The sequence below is a fragment of the Gallinula chloropus genome, assembly GCF_964237585.1.
Source record: "Gallinula chloropus genome assembly, chromosome: 1".
NCBI classification, from domain to species: domain Eukaryota; kingdom Metazoa; phylum Chordata; class Aves; order Gruiformes; family Rallidae; genus Gallinula; species Gallinula chloropus.
The window spans coordinates 107,673,541-107,696,000 of NC_140085.1; the positions used below are offsets into that span (position 1 = coordinate 107,673,541).

Sequence of the window (22,460 nt, forward strand, 5' to 3'; positions counted from 1 at the left end):
AAATATATAGTCATCCTTCTCTGTGACTGAATGATTACTCTGGGTTGCTCCATTGCTTCATGCTGTGATGGTTTTTATTTAATAAATGTATTAATGAATTGGAAAGAAAGTTAGGCAGTGAAATGGCAACATCTGTAACTGGCACAATTAGCTAGGTTACTCAAATCCAAAACACACTGTGTGGGAACTTCAAAAGGGAACCCTCAGAACTACAACAGCAGATGACACAAAGTCAAATGAAATTCAGCAGTCGTGTATGAAAGCTAGCAGGGATCGAAAGAAGTAATTTGAACTGTTTATGACCTCTGTTGGTTTCTAAATGAATTTTAAAATGCCAGGAAAAGAGATCAAATCATTGTGGACAACTCAATAAGACCTATGATCTCTCTTAAAGTTTCAGTGGCCCTTCCCCTCCCCTTATAAAAATCCTCCAAATAAAAGAGTCCCTTCACCACAGAACAAGAAGTAATGGCAACAAGATCCTAACTGTGCAATATTAATCTACATAGGGTACAGATGGTAGGGTATAATGCAGCAGCTTCTCTTATTCTGACTGCATTAGTGAAGAAATGAGCAAAAGGAGAGGAGAAAACAATCTATTTCCAAATAAATATGTGTCTCTTTCCCCCTTCTTTCCTTTACCACACTAAGTGAAGATTCAGCAGAAATTAGGAGATGCAAATTTTACATATATAAAAAGAATATATTTTCTGCATTAACTAAGTATCTAAATGCTAGTCAGTGCATGAAGGATCCAAACTTGTAGGTGCTTTCACTAGGAGGTCAATTTGGATGTGTAAAGCCAAACTGAAATAAAAGTTCTTCTAGGATCAACCACTGCAGGGTTGTTCTGGCTCAGAAATCCAGAGTGAGGAGGTATCAGTGAAGGTTTTATTTAAGTCCTTCCGTTCTGCTGTTCCCTGTGTGATGCAAGATTTACCCTGCCTGTGCCACTGTTGAACCAGCTAAGGTGTTTCTGTGCATAGTCCTTGTTCCTTGCTCACATTTTAGTTACCACTTAGCTCCACTAAGGTTTACAGATTTGCACCTGTAGCTAGCCAGACTGTTGCTCTTCTGCATCTGCTAGGCACATGCTACATGAGTATCCCTGCAGTTTAGAGGTAAGGATAATAGCAAATTGCATATGGTATAAACAAGTGAACTACACAGTTGTTCAAGCAATGTACTAATCTTACCACAAACAGCCACACAATCACAGCAGTGATCTGCACATAGTATACCTCCACGAGGGAATAAGGAAAAAGTAAAATGAGCATTTTTTTTAGTATTATGTGCAAAGTAGATTTTGAAAAGAAAAGCACATTGTGCAATTGCTGTTGTTTTCTAAATGTTTGGAAAAGAGTGGATTTGTGGAAATCCATTAAAAGGTGCTCACTAAGGTGGTCGTGATTTAGTCCTTTGATGGAACTTGTGGTACATAGGTTTCTGTAGGGCAAAGAGGTAAGACATCCTCTTTTATTAAATTAGTTTGACCTTGGTATAGGTGGAACATGATTGCATGTATTTATTATTCAACATAAGGAAAAGGTTCAGATTTTGCCTAAACTTAAGTTGCTGTCTCATCTTTTGCCAAGCTGTTCCATAGCACAATTATGGCAAAGAATCTCAGAAAAAACCCAAACCAGAGAAATTAGTTGAATCCTTGTAATAGTTACTCTTAGTCCCATGCACCATTCTACTCCTTGCCTTCTTTCTGGAAGTTGTGTCTTGCCCAAGATACTGTCATATACTTGTAAACTGCCTCTAAATTCCCTATTTTCAAGATTAAAAGTTTTTCATCATTCTTTGCCATTAAGTAGTCCTCTTAATCCCTAAATAATTCCTATTGTCTTCTACATTTCACATTCTTTTTGTATCCTCATAAAAATCTCCATTCCCTGAATGGGGAACACTGATACTCTGCTATTGCTGTCTCCTTTCAATCCTTAGCAAAGCAGATGAAGCTCTCTTTTCCCTTGAACTGCTGCCATGTTCTGAAGTCCCTCCTCTCTACTGATTCTTACCACTGATGTGGTTATTTTGACTTCCTTATTTCCATCTGAAAGTATGTGAGAATTAAAGGTAAAAATGACACGCTATGCTTACTGAGCCAGTGAAGAATTAGTCCATAGTGGTGATTAATGTAAGCTAGTTTTGTAGAAGTTAGCCATTATCTCAAAAAAAAAGTTTCATTGTAAAAAATAATTCCTTGTTACACAAATAGAAATTCTTCTTCTGATTTCCATCTCATTTTTCTTGCATAGGACTGTATGGAAAAACTTTGCATTTTTGCAGTGGAGAGAATGCCCAACAAATACTTGTAGGATGTTGCTGTGCAAGTACTTAAAATATTTACTTCTCTAGACAGTTCTTCTCCAGTCTGTGTTGGCAGCTGCCTAATCACACCTCTTGTTGTTCTCTGAAATCCCTCCAGTTTATCAAAGTGTTTCTGATAATGAGATGGCCAGAATGTGATGAGCTAGTGAAAGTTCATATGACTGATCCTCCTCCTTTTAGGTTAATGTTGGCTACGTCTCAGTAGCCATGGCAAATGAAGAAATCTTCTCTTACACATTGTTTGTATATAGTTTATCTCAAAAAACCAAACTTATATAGAAAAATGTGTAGTGCAAGCTTTCTGGCCCAAGACTTTCTGAGTATGCTACACAATACTATTATATCAAAAATGGAAGTATAAATATTTTTGTAACCTATGGTTTCCCCTTTAACATTGTCTTTTCCATGTGCTTTCTGGATCCAGTCCGTATGTTGCAGGTTACTCCCCGCAAAATGTAAAATCAACTTAATTGTTATCCAAAACTAAGTTGAAATATTCTTTATATGCAGGGAGACATGTTCCATGTTTGTATACCCAGACATGAAGTAGAATTGTGTCATTCAGGACCTCATCTATTAATTTACTTTGTATTAATTCCTGATCAGTGTTGTGTCTTCCCCATTTAGTCTGTAAAGTACATACTGGTATTACTCACCAAGCTGGCGCTGATACCTGTCACTCTGCTTTTTCCATTGATCTCCTTTTAAAGCTGCTAAGAGCATGGTGGTCATTTATGCATCGATTGGCTGAAATTCACTTCAATGAAGATTGCTTGTGTACCTGCCTAGATTCAGAAACAGCTTTTCTACAACTATGAAAGACTTCAAAATTTGAATTTCATATACAGTTTGCGATATGCTCACTTAAGAAATTGCTAGTTACAGTGACTTAAAATATTACCAATTTCACTCAACTTGATTAATCTTCGTCCAATGGATGGTGGTTTTATTTCCAGGCTTCCTATGTCAATCTTATTTCTAATTAATTCAACACCAATTAAAAATCATTACTCAAGACTGCTTTAGAGTAACAGTAAGGTCCATCAATCTTACGTTAAGGCTACCACTAACCTACAGTGGTCCTCAGTACAAGTTGGCACTTATCCATGCCTACCATACTTTGAGTGTCATCTCAAGTACTGCTGCTTCCTACTGTAGATACAGGGAAATAGTATTGGCATTCAGTGCCAGTTTGGGTAAATTCTAACTGTACTACTGAAGTAGAAGTGCGAGTAGACCATAATGAATGATGTGACTAGATTTGTACAGATAAATCCTTTGCTTGACATCACTTTAGTTGATTTATTTTGCAGTGAAAGTGTGATCTGTAAAAAAACTGTAATTGCTTCATCAAGTCTATTTTACCCATTTATGAAATAAGCTGAGTGTCCATAGGCACTGGGGATTTTACTCCCACAGCTATTAACATCATATTTAAAACTCTTAAAAATAAAAAAAAAACCCTCATCCTCAGATTAGACAATGATTTAGTTAGATTTTGCCTGTTAAGAGCAGAATACAACCTGGAGGAACTTAGAGTGACAGGCAATTCTGATTACCAATAATCATACAACGTCAATGAATGTGGAGTGCCACTTGACACTTTATGGTCTTTCTTTTTAATTTTTTGCTCTCCATGCCCTCCCCACCACCACCACCATGGGTGTTGGCATTTTTCCATTTTTCTTTTCCCAAAAATGGTTGAAAGAAAATAGTGAGACATGAAATTAATAATGAAAAGAATATTTTTAGTGCTCATTTACCCCACTCATAGTCTGGGAATACATGAGCATGAATGCTATGACAGTCTGAGAAGTAGTTTTCCCTGGGAATAAGGGAATCTGTGTGTTGATGTAGTGTAACTTGCTGTGCATTCATTGGGGGGTGAATGCCTGGTATTTAAAATTGAAAGCTGCTGCTATGAGGTCACTAGCTAAAGTAGTGACAGGACTGCAGAAGACAATTTTAAACAGTGGAAATTGATGGAGATGTAGAAGTTATAAACTTGTGCTCATGTATTGTTTGCCTCAAACTTTCTGATACTGCTCTCTGAATAAGAAAAATGCTTGTTGACTCGTTTGCTGAATTTTAAGAATGAAGCAAGTGCAATGACACTGTTTGGCAGGCTGAAGGAATACTGTGCTTCAAAATGCTTTTGAAAAATCCTAATGTCATCAAGATTTACTAGGGCCAGTTTTCTATGGAAAAGGGCCACATGATGCTTCTCTTGCAGGTGGATTAAACAAAGCAGTCTGCCACTTCTGTGCTGGATTGAACCACTTCATAAATCTGGGGATCTACACATTTGGCTAGATCAGAGTTAGTTTGGAACCCAGGAAGGCCTGCAGTTATGTAACTGAAACCCACAGGAGTTTTGTAATTCATTTTTGAAATAGCTATGCTTATGGTATCTGTACCCTGTGCAGAGGTATAATATTTCTATCTAATGAAGGAAAAAGTCTAAGAATCTCTCAATTGCTGGCTCATGGCTTTAATGCTTCAGTAGTGCAATATAATAGCTTATTTGCTTAGCTTCCTGTATATTTTATTAGTAGAATAATTCTCTCTTTAAAATAGTTATGTATTTTATGGCATGTAAGGCATACTAGGTTTAGCTATGTTTTATCAGAATCACCTAGAGAAAGTACCGTCAACCTGGCTTTCTTAAACCTGTACTTGAAATACCTGATTTTGTGATTTGGAGTTGTATTTATAACTTTTCCCTCTTTACAACAGAGGATCACAGGATGGAGAGAGAAAACAAAACTAGTTATTAAAAACAACATTACTATTGGCTCGGTGTTACTACTGTTGGGTTTTGTTGGCTTTGCTTCTTTGTCTTCAGGGGTACCTGTGCTCAGCAAACTGAGCAAACAGGGTCTGACTGTGTGAAGTAGTTTATGCATTGGTAATGAGAGGTTCCTTGCACCAGAGAACTAGAGTTCAAAGGCAATGTGGTTAGCCCTGCTTGTGTTGAACGCAGCATGGAATTCAAGCTTTGCGAAACAATTGGGAAGAGGCTTTGAAATCACTGCAGTAATAACCACGGAAAAGAGGGGAGCTGAGAAACAGGGATGTTCTAGTGAGTGTGGAAGAACGGCATGTTGTACCATTACTTGTCCTATGTACCCTCTGCCCTCCTTCAGTTCCGGGAAACATCTTACTACAATTCTGTGCTATTTCATTTTTCCTACCTGGCAACTCCCTTAGTAATACCCAAAGCAGTCGCCTTTCCTTATAGCTGTCTCATGAGTCTTTTTTTCAGAAGGATCATCTGTGCTTATTAAGTCAAAGGAAGACCTTTGACTCCCATTCACAGGCAGTGTTGCAGGCAGGATGTTGAACAAGGAGGCCCTTGGATCTAACCTATTTATGGCTGCTTCTGTGTTACACGACAGCCTAAACCTTCTGTTCCTCTTATTGCTGGTTCTCCTACAGGCATCTCTCATACTGGCATGGAAGCATATTTTTTGAAGTGTAGTGCAGCTTTCACTTCTTCACGGAGAAAACAGGTGTATCAAGAAGGGTTTACACAATTTGCTTGTGTTACTGTCCTAAGATGCAGTTTTGGATCCTGGGAAGGCAAGACCAAGGCTCATACAGCAGGATTTCATGCAGGAAACTGCACCTTTCAAAGTGTCATTGCAAAAGATGCCTTTATTCTTTGATACCTGCATCTCCCAAGGTCTGTGCTCAATGCCATATGCTCTCAAGGATGTGCAAAGGAAGTGCTTAAAGCTAACATCTGATATCAAATTTACTTTATTAAGAAGTAAGTTGTGTTTTGGGGGCTATTTCAAAGGTAAATTAGTGTGGACTCAGGAAGGGTTTGGGTTTTTTTTCTGTATGTGCAAGAATTATTTTAGCTGCCTGGTTGCAAATGTTGCTGGTCTCTTTCAGCCAGCTGGTGGGTTCCAGGGCAGAGTCTGTCACATGCACGTGTCACGTGGATTTCCGATGCGCTTGCAAATACTGTGATCCCTAGAGACACATGGTCCTTTTTGGGCTGAAATGCTCTGTCATTGTGTTGTGATGTTCTGCTTAGGAATTCAGAGCACAATGTAGACCTAGCTGTGGATTGTGCCATTCCACCTTTTTTTTTTTTTTCATAAGTAATGGATGTGACATGTTTCACAATTATATGTTTCCTCTTATGTTGTTGCTCTCAGATTGCACGTGTGAGAACACAGCATCTCAAAAATGATTTACTAACATGGATGCAGTGTCTGATCGCACTTTATTTGTGCCGGAAAAGGCATATGTTTGCCTTGTGGTGTGTGCCTGTAGATCAAAATCCAAGGAAAAGAGTACTGACTACATCAGTGATAGGCATGTTACTTACACAAAAAAAGAAAGAATGCTGGATGCTATATGGAGATAACATGCAATTTATTGATTCTCTCTATATGGTTTATGGCTATAATGGACTTTATGAAAACCCCAAGCCAGTCTATTTTATCTTTGTAAATAATTGACTGTGAATGTTCTAAATTGGAGAAGTGGGATGAGATAAATGAAAGAAGAGTGTACAAGTAGTCATACGTATACGGTGCATGTAAGCCCTTTTTTGGCAAAGTTCACATAAACTTCTTCATAGTGTCTAAAAATTGGAGATCTTATTTTGTTTTTTAAATGTGTTGTCACAACTATCCTCAGGTCTATAGTAATTTGCATTTCAAGTGTACTGGAATCTCTGAACACCTCATCTGTGTGTTGTGTAATTATTGTTAATAACTGATTTCACAGTTATTTATAGCCTCGATGTATTACTTGACTGTTGCTAATACCTCATTTACTATTCTGACCACCTTGAACAGCCTTCTACATGATACTTCCTGGAGTGTCTAGTCTTTTATCTTCTGGCAGTTAAGATTCAAGTTTCTCTCTGGCTGTAGCACAATCTCATATATTTGCTTCAGACAATATTTTTAATTTTGTATTGCAGGGTTCAAGATGGATGCCAGGGAGCGTAGTAAGGCTAGTGCACAAACAGAAGATGGGGACCCTTAGTGTCCTAATGAGGTGACTTTGAGAGGCCACGGTTCGCACAGCATCTGTTTCCAACTATGGACAGGGACACTTATATTCTGCCAAAGTTCAGTTTGCCACCAGAAGGAGAACTCAGTCTTCTTACCAGTGGCATGCATTTCCACCTGGCCTTTTGTGCTGGCACTTAGCTTATGTGGCTGTTTAACAAGCCAGATTGAGGACTGATCCAGCTGCAAACTAATCCTGTATTTCTTCTGTTTTGCTTTTTGGGTCAGTTCTCTAATCTGCTTTACGATGCAGCTGTAAGATGCAAGTGTCAGCACAAACAAGGTGGAGGAACAAATGATGGAGGTCAGGAGGGAGGACAGAAAGGACCACCTCTTTTGCAGATGTCCTGATTTACACTACAGGTTGAAGGCCCTGTGTTACATACTTCCTGAGAACTGGCAAATGAGAATTGCTGCCAAAAAGGTGATTGGCAACATCACTCATCTTTAAATGGCAGCAGCTTCTGGCTCCCGGTTCAGTTTCTATTGACAAACTCTGTCTTAATACGGGAGATGCATGTGAAGCCTGGCACCCCAGCCTTAGAAAGTTGCTCATCCCTGCTGCAGAGTGGTACAGGTTACATAAAGGACTCTCTGCAATGTAAACTGGCGTAACTAAACGCCTTATAGAAGATAAGCATAATTACCCAAACCCCTAGGTAGAAGCACCCATCACATTTGCCAAACAAAAATTCAGATAATTGGAAGATCTGGCTTAGCACATTCTGAAATTGGCATGTCGGATCTAAAAATCTCTGATTCAGTCTTTCTAGCTCGGTGAGTTGGATTTCCAGTTGGGAGATTCATTCAGCAGGGCTTAGGTTTTAAACCAGATATATAAAAAGCACCAAAGCCTTTGCCTTAGGGGCTGCCATGGGAATTACATTCCTGGATAAATCAGAATACCATCTGTACTGCCAACTGTGATGTGAGAGAGTTGAGCGAGATTTTCTGAGCACCTAACAAAAATAGGTAATACCTCTCTCCAGGCTACTGTACGTATCCCAGACTGTCCCAGGCCTCTGAAGGCTGTATTTCCAATTGTGACTTGAAGTTGCCTGAATCTAACTTACCAAAACCCGAGGCTGGCAAGGCTTGCAGGCAGATAGTGTTACAAAATCGGCCATAGGTGGTGTCTGCAGTGGTTAATAAATCCTAATCCATTCATCAAAAGTGGAGGCAAATAGTTTGGACAAAACAAAGTCTGAACTGGAGAGGGCAGTTGGTGGCAAGATGGAAGAACTGTGGTCTAAATGGTGGTAAATGAAGTTCATCCTATTTAATTGTGCTGATGATTTTGGCAAAGTCGGTCACAGGAGGCACTGCAGAAGCTTGGTCATTGGGCCTTGGCATCTTACGTTGTGTCAAAATTCACTCCCTTTTGTAATACTTGTATTAATTATCAGGCAAAATCCCCACCATAGTTAAGGGTAAATACACGTCAGGAACTGAACGGAGAAAGCTTTCCAGAAACATTGTAATTAAGTGCAAACCAGATACTTGTGATTTTAGAATGTTTATGTAAATCTATACATGTTAATGGACAGAAACACACATTTAAATACCCTGAAGTTTGCCCCAGAGTGATGTAGTAATTACCTGGTTATGAGTTGTGCATGTTAATTTTTGCAGACAATTTATCTGGTTTATCTGGCTTTGAGAGACATGGTATTTTCCTTCTACTTTATTTTTACTTTTTTAATGCTCCTATTTTCACAACAGAGCACAGATAGCATATTTAACAGTCCATTCCTGTAATTATGAATGAAGGGGGGAAGCGCAGGCAAGAGTAGGCAACAAGAAGCAAGAGCTGAAGGTGAGGTAGTTATCTGTGAGGAGGAGATAAGGGGCAGTAATGCAAAGCCAGCACAGAGATGTGGCCAGAGTGGTAAGCAGAAAGGATACTTCTATCAACAGTTTTTCAAGCCAGCTATAACAGTAAGTATTAAAAAAGGGAAAAGAATCAATTTCAGTAGTAAACCCTAATTGAATTTGGAAATAATACCTATTAATAATGTGCAATAAAGGAACTACTTCTTTACCTTCACAACTGGGGCATGTTTTGGATGTGTCCTGCTTACCTGCTTGAAGAGAAGCACAAATCCAATGGCAAATGTTGGTTTCTTTTGTAATGAAGAGCTCATGCTTATGAATTAGCAAACAAGACTTAGCATAGGCACCTTCAGTGTTGTAAGTACTTTTGTTAGTCGGGCCTGGGCTAGGCACAAACCCCCTCCATTGTAACTGTATTTGAGTGTCTGTTTTGTTTCAGAAGTAATCAAAGATACAGATTATATGAGCCTTCGATATTCATTGTTATTTACCTCTGAAAGATTCAGCTGGTTTGCTTTGTGATTGCTTTTCTAAAGGAAATGATGCATTGTAATCAATTTACTGTGTGCGGTTTTAAATGTCAGGGACATTTTTGTTACTCTAACTAGCAGAATCATGCAGTCAGAGATGATGCAGACTTTTTGAAGTATGGCTGTTTTAAGGATTAACTTCTAAGAGATTTCAGGTTCAGCATATCTAAGTAGAGTATATGCTTGCTTACTGGTTGCTTTTTTTTTAATTGGAAGTCATGAGGCTTTTCAGGCAACAGCTAAGATGCATTAGGTGAGGTGTATTTCTGGTATTTTATTGCGTTCCACCATTACTTTCCTGATGATTCTTTTGAACGTATTAAGAACAGAAGCTACTGACTGTGATCAATTTTGAGTATTGACACTGTGTTTGAAAGTTCTGGGGAAAGAGTAAATGTTTCTTTATTATCAAAATGCGTATTTGAGTGTTTAATTCAATTAAAATGTCATAATCATAAAATGTTGAAAGAAGCAAACTGCTCTGTGCGCCAATTTGGAAAGAAGAACTTTTTAAAGGGAACTCCATGTAGCTTTTGTAGACACTTAGGCCTCTCTTCACTGTTGGTTGAGTTTATTTAAAGAGCTTTTCTAGTCACCTTTGAACCCAAATGATTTCTCCAGATGTACAGAAGTGAACAATGTAAAAATCTTGCTGTTTCAGCAGAACAGGATCCAGCTGGCAGGGAACTGGATCTGCAAGTCATTGGTTACAGCTGTGTTTCGATTTCTGTGATGGTTGAAAAAATAAATTACTGGATTAAATGGCTAGAAAGAGGACTCTTTGTTTAGCCCTTGTGGGGGGACTGAAAGTGTTTATGGTGCTGTTTTCTACAGAGCCCTTGCAAAGTAAGCTGGACAAATAGACTTATTCAAAACTTCTCTGAAATGTTGCGCATTCAGCTTTATGTCTTTACAGAAGAATCTGTATGTTTTTGTGTAATGCTGTCAGCCAGCAACCGTTTTTAAGGTCTCTTGGCCTTTGAGAGTGGCGGTAGCATTTTAAGCAATGTCTTTTAGGCATTGCAGTTTATCACTGGGAGGCAGTTTCCTTTAGTTAAAGGTTTTAAAATGCATTTCTTGGCATGGACACAAATACATGTAGGGACTCTGTCAAGCTCATAACTTTTTAATGGGTTTAATATTTCAGCTTTGTATACCACTTACCTTTTGCTCTACATAATAATGCTGATGTAATTGTAAATTGGGTGCACAATAATTTACAGAGCAGGCACAATGAAATCAGAAACTAATGCCAAGTGTTTTGATTATCGTATATCTTATTTTAATGTTCTAACGATGTAGGTGGATAATTTCTTCAAGACGGTGATTATGTCTTATTACCTGATATCCTGATTCTGCAAAGATTTACATGCTTAATTTTACTGAACAGTTGCCCTGTCTTTGCTAGGACTGCACGGTGCACAGAGCTTATCACAGCTGTGTTATCTATTTGCTAGGAAACGTGTTAATTTTTTTTTAAATTCTTTATAAGAGTATGGTCCCATGACCTGCCCTTCCTCCTGAAGGCAACTTGGGTTGAAGGAGCTGAGACGTAACTTCCTGTGGTGAAGTCCCAACTCCACTGAAGTCACTGGCCATTTTGCTACTGACTCCTCTTAGGCTACAGTTTCGCCTTTAGAACTTTCACTTACAACAAATACCACGAGACCTACAAGTGATTTCTCTTAAGTGGGGCAACTGCTTGTGAATGTGAATGACCTATTTGATACTAGATCGACAGTAGCTTTAAAAGCTTCTTGCAATTGCTATGGAAAGACAAACAATAGCATATAACTTTCAGTCACGACAGTGAGCATGTAGTGCATTTTTTAAAACTTTAGCTGGCTTTCAGCATAATAGTTTGCAAAGCCAGGAGCTTTTCAGCACTTATATCTGTTTATTCAGCAATATTTCCCAGCAATTATTTTAGGCTGACCATTTAATTTCATTTTACAGTCATAAAGCAGTCAATAGCTGTAGCTGGGTATCAGTTATGTTCTATTTATTAAAACATTTCTAAAACAGTGTGTAAACAAGGAAGATTATGGTTGTGACTACATCATAATTGTTGTCCTATCAAGATCTAATTACTTTCCTAAAACCAGTTTGCACAAATAATTTTTGAAGGATTGCCTTTATAAAGTCCTGCAAAATGCTGACCAAGGAGAGCTAAAATACCAGAACAGGAGCTATTTTCCAAGGCAAAAATGAAATCAAACAAGTTGGCCAGGTTCCATCATAAGCCACCCTCAGAAATACCAGAGAGAGGCTTAAAATATTTTAAATAGAATATTTCCCTCCCCCTTCCCCTTTTTATTGTTGTCCCTGAGCAGCATTATTACATTAAGAGCCATGCGACAGAAAGTCGTGGTGATGCAGAATAAATAACCATAATGTATCAAAAGCAGACAAAGGTGTGATTGATCTGTCTGGAATTGGCAGACTCTTTCGCTGTGTCAGGCTGTTTCTTTGATCAATGAAGGTATAGCCTCTGACCCTTAAAAAAAATCAATGAGATTGATTGAAAGGAGAGAGAGAGAACTATGAGAATGCAGGATAGCTTTAACCTTCACTGTCTAGAAAATTGAAAATATTCTGGTTTTGCAGGCATTGAACCTGCTGGTTTGTATTTTCTTATTAAAATGCTTTGCTTTTCCCCAGAGTGGTTTTCAAACCCCTGAAAACAAGGCTGTAGAAATGGTGTGTCCTAATGTTTCTCACAAATGTTTATCTGAGAATCGCGTTTTAAAGAACACGCGAGGGGGGTTTTCTATAGCAGAATTCTGTACATTCTGGTACTGTTTGCAGTATGCACAGAATGCCTTTAATTTCTTTTTAGAAAGTTTGATTCTAATTTGACATATATGCATCCAAGAGCCCATGCTCAGAGAAATAGCTCAGATCATTTCAGAGACACTGCCCATCCGAGTAAAGTTACTCCAATTGCCGTATCTGTGGGATCGGCTCCACTGCTGATTGCAACAATAGTGCGAAACCAGCGCGGAGGGGGGGCCTTCTGGGAATGAACAGCATACTTTGGCCACCTTCCTCCACGTAATCTTGGGGGTTTATCAGTTTTATGTGTATCTCTATATGCACCTATACCTAATTAGTAAGGAAAGAATAAAAATGTCATACTGGGAAATTTATGAAGCAGAGTTTTTAAAATAGTGCCTGGCGCTTTACGTCTTTTTTATTGAACGTGCTGCAAGCGCAGCCTTGACTGTTCGGTCGAAAACAGTTTTATGAACAGTTGGAATTTCATTTTAGTACCAGGCCTTTTCTTCACGTTGTGCTGATGATGTATTAAGCAGTAACACGAAGCAATTAGTGAAGTAAGAATAAGAAGTGTTCATAAGTAGAAAAATCCATTCATTCATTGTTTCATGCTTTTGAAGCTCAGGAAAACATGGGTCAAAAAAAGAGTAAATAGCACCGTGGTTAGTTTTCACAAATAATTACTTTTTTAATTGAAAATGTCAGTGAAATCAGGGTCTATTGAACAGTGTTCATATACTTTCAAAGTAATTCAGACTGCAGTAATTTCTGCTGTCATATGTCTGTGTTTTAATAAAGGGCAGGTAAATTGACAAGTCAGCAAGGAGACGGTATAATAGCATTTCTTGAGTACGAAGGAGCTTGTGTGGGGAGAGAAGGATATTGCTGTTTCTCTGTGTTTTATTCGTGTGATTTCCTTTCCATGATAGGTTGTGTGGGCTACATGTATACACATTTAATACTTCACAATCAGGTGGGAATTTCAACTAAGTAACAAAAGGGACTTTTACTAAAAAAAAAAAAAAAATGAGGTCTGGCTGTAGCATTTCTAAACAAGAAATTAATTGGGGAGATTTTTGTGTTGGATCTGGGACTAGATTTCTTTGGGATTTTTCTGAAGTCTTGACACCCTTGCTGTTCATCAGGGAGGTGAGAAGGACAAGCATACAAAACTATGGCATATGCTTAGACAGGTCACTCAGTCTTGTTCTTCCAAGTCATATAAATGCTACATTAAAGGAAGCTAAACCTTGTATTTTAATGAGCATCCCTTTCATGTGCACTGTGATGAAGAAACTTTTGCTCCTAGAAAAAGAAGAGGGATGAGGGCGTTACCTCTCTGTTGGAGCATACTCAGAATATGAAGATGAGTACTGTAAAATCAGAATAACATTTGGTATCAGTGCATTTCTCCCTCTATGTTAATCACGTTCTGATTTTGCTCCAATAGTATCTAATTCTTGTCATCACATACTCTTAACTTTATTATTTGTTATTCCAGAAAATCCTCTTTCACACAAAGTTTGTATTAATATGGAATATTGCCTTATTCTTGCTGTCTAAGAAACAAAAGGCTCATCTTGTATTTGAATAGGTTTTGATATCTGACATCCACATCCAGACTCCCCCCTCCTCCCTCCCTCCCATTAAGTAATAATCTGGGAAACACTTTTTTGGTTCTTTTTTTTTGGGGGGGGGGAGGAAGGGTTGTGGGGTTTCTTTTTAAATTTTGGGTGGTTTCAGCAATGGCTGCTGCTCTTATTCTGTTCTTTTTGTACACAAACTGCATCTTTCCAGTGTGGATGTGAATGCTGTCCCCTTGTGGATGATGCTCACAGTCTTAACTGCTGCCGGCAGGACCGAGCAGTACCCTTCAGAGTCTTTACGGTAGTGCCTGGTGCACCGCATTTATTTAGCATTGCTAAAGGACAGAATTAAGGTTCTTTTTGTATCTCATCCTCCTGTCAGCTAAATCTAAAGATGCAAAGCTGAGGTCATTTTTTTTTCTGTCTGTGAGGGGTCATTTACTGCAACAAAGTCGCTCCTGGCTGAGGTATAAGCCTGTTAAAAAGCGCCTATGCTAGCAGCTGAATAATTTTCTAGACCAATTTTTTACATTTCTACTAATGAAAACAGCTGGGTCATTAAATCCAGCAATCGATCTCCAATTATAACCTGTCTTGGACAGCACAGTGCCCAGCCCCAGCAGGTGCCCTCCCCACAGGCAGACCTCTGTCCTCGGCCTCTGCCGTGAAACACCTATTTGCTGCCCCATCCATCCCATACCCACTCCTAGCAGCTCTAGGAGCACAGATTCCTGCCCAAAATACCGCTGCTGTGGCACAGGGACTAATTCAGGTATTCGGCATTCACAGGGCTGTCGGCACTAAGGCTGCGCGTTCGGTCTCTCCCGCTGAAAAGCAGAGCTATGGTTAAAAAAGGTGTGGTTCCGCTTGGAAGCCGGCAGTGTGTACAGACAGTGATGTAACTGTAAATGCGATGGGGTTTTCTTTCACCATTATTATTTGAGTCTATCAGCAGAATAGAATTTAAGAGACCAAAACTCTGGATGCGTGCTACCCGAATTCTTCCTTTCCTCCTGTGAAACCGAGAGAAGGATATGTGGCAGTTGCTGGAGCAGTTTTATGAAAAGCTTTTTGATCTTATCAGGACCTGCATGGGAATAAAAATAAGTTAAATGGATGACATTTAATCTTCATAGAGCGAACAGTAATAACAGGCAAGATTTTAAAGTGGCTCTTTAAAGTCTCCAAACCCATTGCTTCTTTTCTCCTTAAATCGCGTGGGGATTTACTGTACTGTGGATGCAAAATGTGAAGGATCGGGCAATTCCGTGAAATTCAGGCATGCATACAAAAATGTCTTTCCAACTTTTTTACACTTACCCCCTGAACTGAAAATGGATTTTCCTGATGGTTGACTGACCAGAAATGAGTAGCTCCTAACTAGGTTGAGTGGACAGGAGTTCTATAATATTGGATTAGTGAAAGGAGTGAACGTCTTTGGTTTAATTCAACTAGTCTTCTATTTTTAATCTCCAAGGAAACAGCTGAAGTTGAATGTTAATTAAACAGCAGTCTTTGATCCACCCAGCCACTCCCGGAGGCATAATAATAATATATAAGCGCACACGCAGCAAATATATAATAGGCACATTTAAAGGAGTGCATCTAACCTTGCTATACTCACATTGAAAATGTTTCTTGCTGACCCATTCTTGTATTATTTAACTAGGGAAAGGGAAAAGGAGGGGAATATTCTAAGTTAAACTTTGAAAGGTGGGGCAGCGGAGCAAGCGCCAGTTCCTATTTTGAGGATGCATAAGGGTTAATGATTAGAAGAGTGAAATCAGGAAAGACCTTAAGCCCAGATCTATGACAGTGGTAATTGAGCTGATTGATTACGACATCTTGTTTCAGACGACTATTGATTTAATCTAGTCTACAGTCCCATTGGCCCCAGAGGTGCTCCCGAGTGAGGCTCAGCACTTGAACCTGGGTACTCTTCCCCACTCACCGTCTGGATATAAATTTCCAGAATCTGCAGCCATTTATAATTTTCACCCATCTTTATGCTTTTATTCAAAAGCTTCTAATTTCAGCAGGCTGATGTTTTTAACCGTTGAGGGGGAAGACGCGGGGAGAATGAGATGGCAGGGACTGAAAAGGGTGGGTTTTTTAAAAAAAAAAAAGCAACACAGAGAGCTGGGTCTATGTGGCTAGTATTTGCATCTGTTGTTTCTGATTCGCAGAGCTAGCAAAGGCTGCTTTTGGAGGCAGTCCACAAAGCTGGGCTATCGGTAGGCAGTTTGCTGTACGCGCACGTTCAATTATTAAAATAGTAGACTTTTTTTTCTGTCTGATAGCCATAGCGAGGTCATGACATTAATTTATCCAGGGTATTGTGGGTAACTATACAGAAAAAAAGCATAAAGGGCACAGATGCTGGAGCAGCAAAAAATGGATGGGTCTGAGCAAAAGGAGATTAAGAGGCGATGACCAATCTAATGTACGTATAGCAGTAAGAAGCCGGCATCCGTCACAGACTATTGATGGCAATAAGTATTTTAAGCCACTCTGTGCATGTGTTAATTTATTATTATTTTATATATACCTCAGTAAATGCTAAGATGAATGCTGTGATTTTTTTCAGTTTCCCAAATCTGATTTCGGTCTTGTTTTTGTTGTCTCATGCTTGGCATTCTCCGCTCTGTCTCTGTCTCTGTCTGTGGGTGTGTGTCTGTCTCCGTCTCTCCCTTTCTCTGAGATTACAAACTTAACTGTTTCCTAATTGTCTACTTTCCGCCGTCCTTTACCTAAGAAATTAATTATCATCACAACAACCGGTTATAAGCACGTATGATCTGGGCTTAGGGCGTGTACCCCAGCATTTCGGCTTCCTTTCTGTACTTTGGGGCTGCACGGTGTTTTCTTTTGGACCTTTCCCGCGAGCGGATGCCCTTCACGTCCACCGCTGCTGTACGGTTGCCAAACGGCTACCTGAGCCGGGACTGCGGCGTAGCACTGCATCCTGGGACCTGCCTGTCCGGCCACGCCGAGAGTTTCTACGGCACCAGGAGGCTTTGAGAATTGGCTGGCAAATTGCGTATCACCTGTGTTGTTCCCCCCCCCACCCCCCATCCCAACCCCCACCCCGTTAAATAATTTTTACACCACGAATCACAGTGCTGTGGTATTGTCTGGGAAAATGATTCCCAAATACTGTTGGCGTAAAAAGGGAAAAGCCGAAAGATTGTCAACACCGTAAGTCATTAAAGTCCCTTGCCTTAAGAACAAAGGAAGAAGGTAAAAATGCACACTATGATTATGCTCTGTGGATTTTCATAGCCTGTCAGACAACTTGTGCCTGTGTTTCAGTTAACAGCCTTTGTGCTTTGCTTTGTGTTGTGTATTTTATATACGCGCCTTGAGTGTCTCTGTGTGTGTGTGTGTGTGTGTATTCGATGTACGTGTATGTGCACAGACTGCTCTACCACCACGGAGCAAATAGCATACAGATAAATACACAGGCGTAGCTCAAACAGACATTTTCAGTACTCAGGGTGGTGGTGCGGGTGTATTGCCATTGTTCTCTCGCAGCGCTCCCTCTGACGCAAGCAGCTTCTAGGGTTTTATTTCATTTTAAATTCAGAAGTCTAGCATAAATAAAACAAGAAGGAAAAAAAAAAATAATTGCTTAGTCTGTTTAAATACCGATTGAAGTCCAGAAACTCACGGTTTCAGCACAGTGAATGGTTCTTCAGACCCTGGCACTGTTTTGGCTATGAGACAATTCCTACTTATAAAGAGCACAATGGGGGGGGGGGGCAGAGGGGGAAGGAGGAGGAAAGATAGCGTTAATTTTCAGGAAGATTAATATTAGTCTTTTTAATGTTCATTATTGTCTGAAGAAATGAATCCTTGTAGCTTCTGAGAGCTAGTGTGTCCTTCCCACTGGTATTTATTCGAGCAAGGGTAAAAATGAAGGCGGCGTAGAATAAACTCCTAAGACTGTTCAAGAATTACTGGCATTATTTCTCTCTACATCACGTGTGAGCCTGGGTTGCCTGCTATTCCTGAGGCAGAGGATCGAGGATGAAAGTCGGTGTGTCAGAGCCTGTTTTCACAACTGCATTTGGAGATCTGTCTTATTGATTAGGAAAAAAAGGGGGTGGGAATAGGAGTGTGAGGTGAGGGGAGGACCGACTGACTACTGGCTTATTGCAGCTCAAGACATTTTCTTCCGGAAAGATGTCAAACAACTGAGACACAGCAACAGAGGAAGTAGAAAGGTGGAAAAATAAGAAGAGGGACCCTTTGGAAGAAATGAAGGCATTCCTTATGAGAGCCTTGAGGCTTTTTTTTCTTCTAACATCTGACCCACAAGGGCTAGAGTGACAGCGTCATGCAAATGCTGCAGTCCAGCAGGTCTGAGAGAGGGTGGATGCTAGAGAGTGAGTTAATGTTAATGATGAGTGCAGTGAAAATACCAGCCGATACCACCCCCTCCACACACAACTGCTCTGAGTCAGCATCCGCTGCTTTGCCTTGCCTTTTGGTGCGTGCGTGTGTGTGTGCGCGCGCATGTGTATGTGTATGTGTGTGTGTGTGTGCGCGCGCGTGTGTGTGCTAGTGACTGTGTGTGTGCATGGAAGGTAAAGCCAGTCAGTCAGTGAGAAGCAAAGGTACGTTTGAGAGCAACTAAAATCTGACTGATTTCCATCTTCAGAGCATCAGATGTATTCCCTAAAGAGGATGGGTCTATGCGATGGGGGTGGTATAATTATGTTAATGTCATATTTATAGAGGGGAGAGATTTTTCATTCTAATTATTGATTTGAAAGCTGTGGTCAAAATTGTTTGTTAAATCATGATCAGCTTTTAAAAAAGAAATTGAATGAAATCTAAGGACTGCTGTACATATATATATATATCTCATATATATATTTTGTTTCGTTTAACTATTTTGTGTCTGAGGCATAACTGATTGAATGGTGCACAGTGACAAAGAAACGGCTCTTATATAATGTTGCATTATATCATCAGCTGAAATAATATTTTAAATAATCCAAAATGTTCTGAAATCTGAAGTATCATTCTGGAGGGGAGGGTGAAGGGCAGGGGTGGGGGTGGGGGGCACTGGCAAATCTTTTCTTCAGCAGAGCGCTCTGTACAGCTTGCTTGTAAATGGATGATTCACCTGTTCGACCAGCAGAGATTCTAATTCTTCCCCCCCTCTTCTGTTTTTTTTTTCCTTTTTAAAGCTGAACGGCTTCCCGAAGAGCACTGAGTTTTCTATGCCAGATTCTGCTCCAGTGGCTAGGACCTTTATGGCTGCTGTTTCTTTTGCTCTGGGCTCTGATGGAGGAAAAAAAAAAAAAAAAAAAAAAAAAAGCCACGGTGGATCCCATCCCTAAAGTAGAAATTTTCTTTTCGTTCTGCAAACAAGGCTAAAGATCGGAGGAGAATGAATGCGAAAGTAATTCGGGATCGTGGTCGTGCCACTAAAAGTGTTGGGCTTCAGAACAAAATCATTCGGGAAATCCGAGCATTTCTTCTTACTGTATCGACAGTATTTGAAAGTTGTGTGTGCTTTGAGTAATCTGGTTCAAGTGAAAACAGTCTCTGCATGTCAGTGTTTTCTCCAGCTTACGGAGCGAAAGCTCGTTTTGCCATTGGAAAGGAAGAAGCTTTTGCTAGCAGTCTGTAGAAGGATTAAATGTTGAACGTGGGGAAGAGGCAAAACGTGAATACACACCCAAAGGTTATCCTTGCATCGTGAAGGGGTTTAAAGTACTCTGTAACCCAGGGCCCACCTGAACAGCAGGACTAAAAGTACAATGGGGGGAATATTTCAATTAGAAACCCCTTAACAAGCATTTAATCCTTCTTTCAGGCATTAAGGGAAAGAGAATAAAACTGTTACTGTACAAATCTGCTTCTAGCAGATTTTAACCCATTTTTAGACGCTTCCCTCTGATGCATTATAATATGGCTACTTGCAAGAAGAGGCAGTGAAGATTTTTTTCCTCTGTTCTTTGTTTTTTCTTTTCAAAAGTTAAGGACTATACTCTAAGAAAAGTCTGTTCAGTCAGCTGATACATTGTTTGAATGTATGTATGTGTCTTGCCTGCTTATTTGATCTTTTCTGCCCCCTTCTTGAAACTGTGGTTTGTTTATTTGGGGGGGTTGGGGGGAGAGGAGGAGTTGTTGATTTGGGGGGAGACATTGTTTTTTGGCTTTGTTTTGCGCTTTTTTTTTTGTTTTAACAATAGCAGTGAAAGTTTTACTGACAGCGATTATGACTACTAAGCAATTCAGTTTATTGGAAGACGAATTCTACTGGATCATATTGGACTTTTCCTAGTCCCTGAGACCCTAACTTGTGAGGTTTTTTAGCAACGATCACAAGTCAGGCTCTTGGGACCTAGGCGGAGGGGAACCAGCAGCTTTGGACTGTGATTGTTTCTCTGCAGAATTTAGAGAACTAAAGGAGCTTTCCTTTTCTGGAAGGGATAAAAGGAAAATATACCTATTTCAAATGTTAAGCAGCTGAACTGTTCCTAAAAGAAAAAAAAATGTTACCTGTTGTGCAACATTAGGATGTTAAATATTTGTGTGTTTAGAAAACTGGGCTAGATGTCATGTAATACTTAGAATTAAAATTTTAACATGAATGCCAGTTTGCACCTCAAAAAATTCCCCAAACAACTCAAAGCAGATACTAAAATATACAAAAGGCTTTTAAACATAACATCATCATTATTATTATTGTTATTGTTATAGACCATTCTGATAGGTAATTACCACAAAGTATATTTTCATGAATTAACTTTTAAAATGTAAAGCAAAAACACTGGTGTTTGAGGCCTAGAAAACATTTGTTCTATTGTTGTTTGAATAATGATTTCAGTCTGCAGGAAAACTGTTGCTTAGCTTTTCCTGTGGCATGGGACAAAGATTATTTTGTAGTATAGCTGCCGTCATCTGTCTGAGAACACAGTATCGCATGTAGAATATTCTCTCGTTTAATTTACATTTTAATCTGATAGAGGCTATTGGTGTAAAAAAATCACACTACAGCATAAAAATCACTTTGCACGCAGAATCACATTTCTTGTACCTGTTCAATTTAAACTGAGCCGGCGATGCTCTAAGCACCGGACTCAACTTTTAGCCTCTCCATCACTTTTTTTTTGCAATTTTTCCCCCTCTGACAAAAAACAGAGCGAGCTTTAGGTTGTCCTTCATGTGCTAAGTGCTTCACTGACTTTGCATAAGAGGATTCACAAGCACACAAGTTATTCTGTGGTGTTCATTAGTCTTGTACTTCTGATCTACAACACATAATTTGATTTGGATTTCTTAATATTGTTTAGGTAGGCTAGATCTGAGTCATTTCTCTTCGTTCCCTGTGTCAAACCAAGATGCTGCAGGACCTTGTTGATACATCAGACTTCACTGAGACAAAGGCTTCACACAGATCAGGCATCTAAACTATTTGTTCATTTCAGAGGTGGTATTTTGGCTGCAGTATATTTTTTCCACTTGTGTGGGAGGAATTGTGTTTTATTGTAAACACCAACACTATTGTTAAAATAAATTGTTCTTATCTGTTAGTATAATACTTTTTCTTGTTGTCTTGTTTTCTTAAGAGGCAGAAACTATGCGCTGTACGTAGTTTTCAAGTTGCTCAAGATATAATTAGCCTTTAAATAGTCATAAAAATATTGCCTTAGCAATTATAATGATGATACAGTTCCTGTAAATATGTGATTCTTTTCTTCATAAACTGTCAGTTCCCCATGCTAAGAACACTCAAAAGAGCTACTTGCAAACATTCAGACACAGAGGTAATGTTTTAACACAGATGTGTTATTCAATGTCGACTTCTGTTTAGGCAATATTAGAAAATCAGATCCAAATCTGTACAGAAAAGAGGAACCTACCCAACTAGGTGCTACACTTGTTAAGCAATTCAGTAGCAACTGATATGTGTTATGTACAACAGTTTTCAGTCTTGAACACCGTCTATTGAAGGTACTGATCAAGTGAACAGGTATCCTGTTCATTCAAGCTCCATAATGAGATAAAACTATGTTGTGTGTCGGTATGTGCATGTCAATATGCGATTTAAATGATGCATAGTATTATCAAAATAAAAATCCTTATAGATGTAATCAGATACACGATGCACACGTCTGTACATATCAAAGATCTTCACTGCATTTATTTTTGAATCAGCAAAATTTACTTGAGTGTGGGAGGTTTGCATTCAGCACTCTGACTTCATTTTGCATTTAATACTGTACGTACAGCGAAGGGGAAGCTGTAGTGTGAAACGTCTGCCTCTCCCCGCCTGAAGATTTCAAGTGTGCTCTGCTCTGCACTGAGAGAGAGAAGAAAACGAAACATTAGGAAACCCC

At 39.4% G+C, this 22,460-nt stretch overlaps 1 long non-coding RNA gene across 1 annotated transcript in view; it reads left to right on the plus strand.

The window, feature by feature from the left end:
• The window catches only part of LOC311201582, a 63,044-nt gene extending 43,541 nt beyond the window's left edge, over window positions 1-19,503 (plus strand). The window contains exon 3 of the long non-coding RNA XR_014617869.1: window positions 19,299-19,503. This is a non-coding gene — a long non-coding RNA (uncharacterized lncRNA). The remainder of the gene's footprint in view (window positions 1-19,298) is intronic.
• The last annotated feature ends 2,957 nt before the right edge of the window (window positions 19,504-22,460 follow it).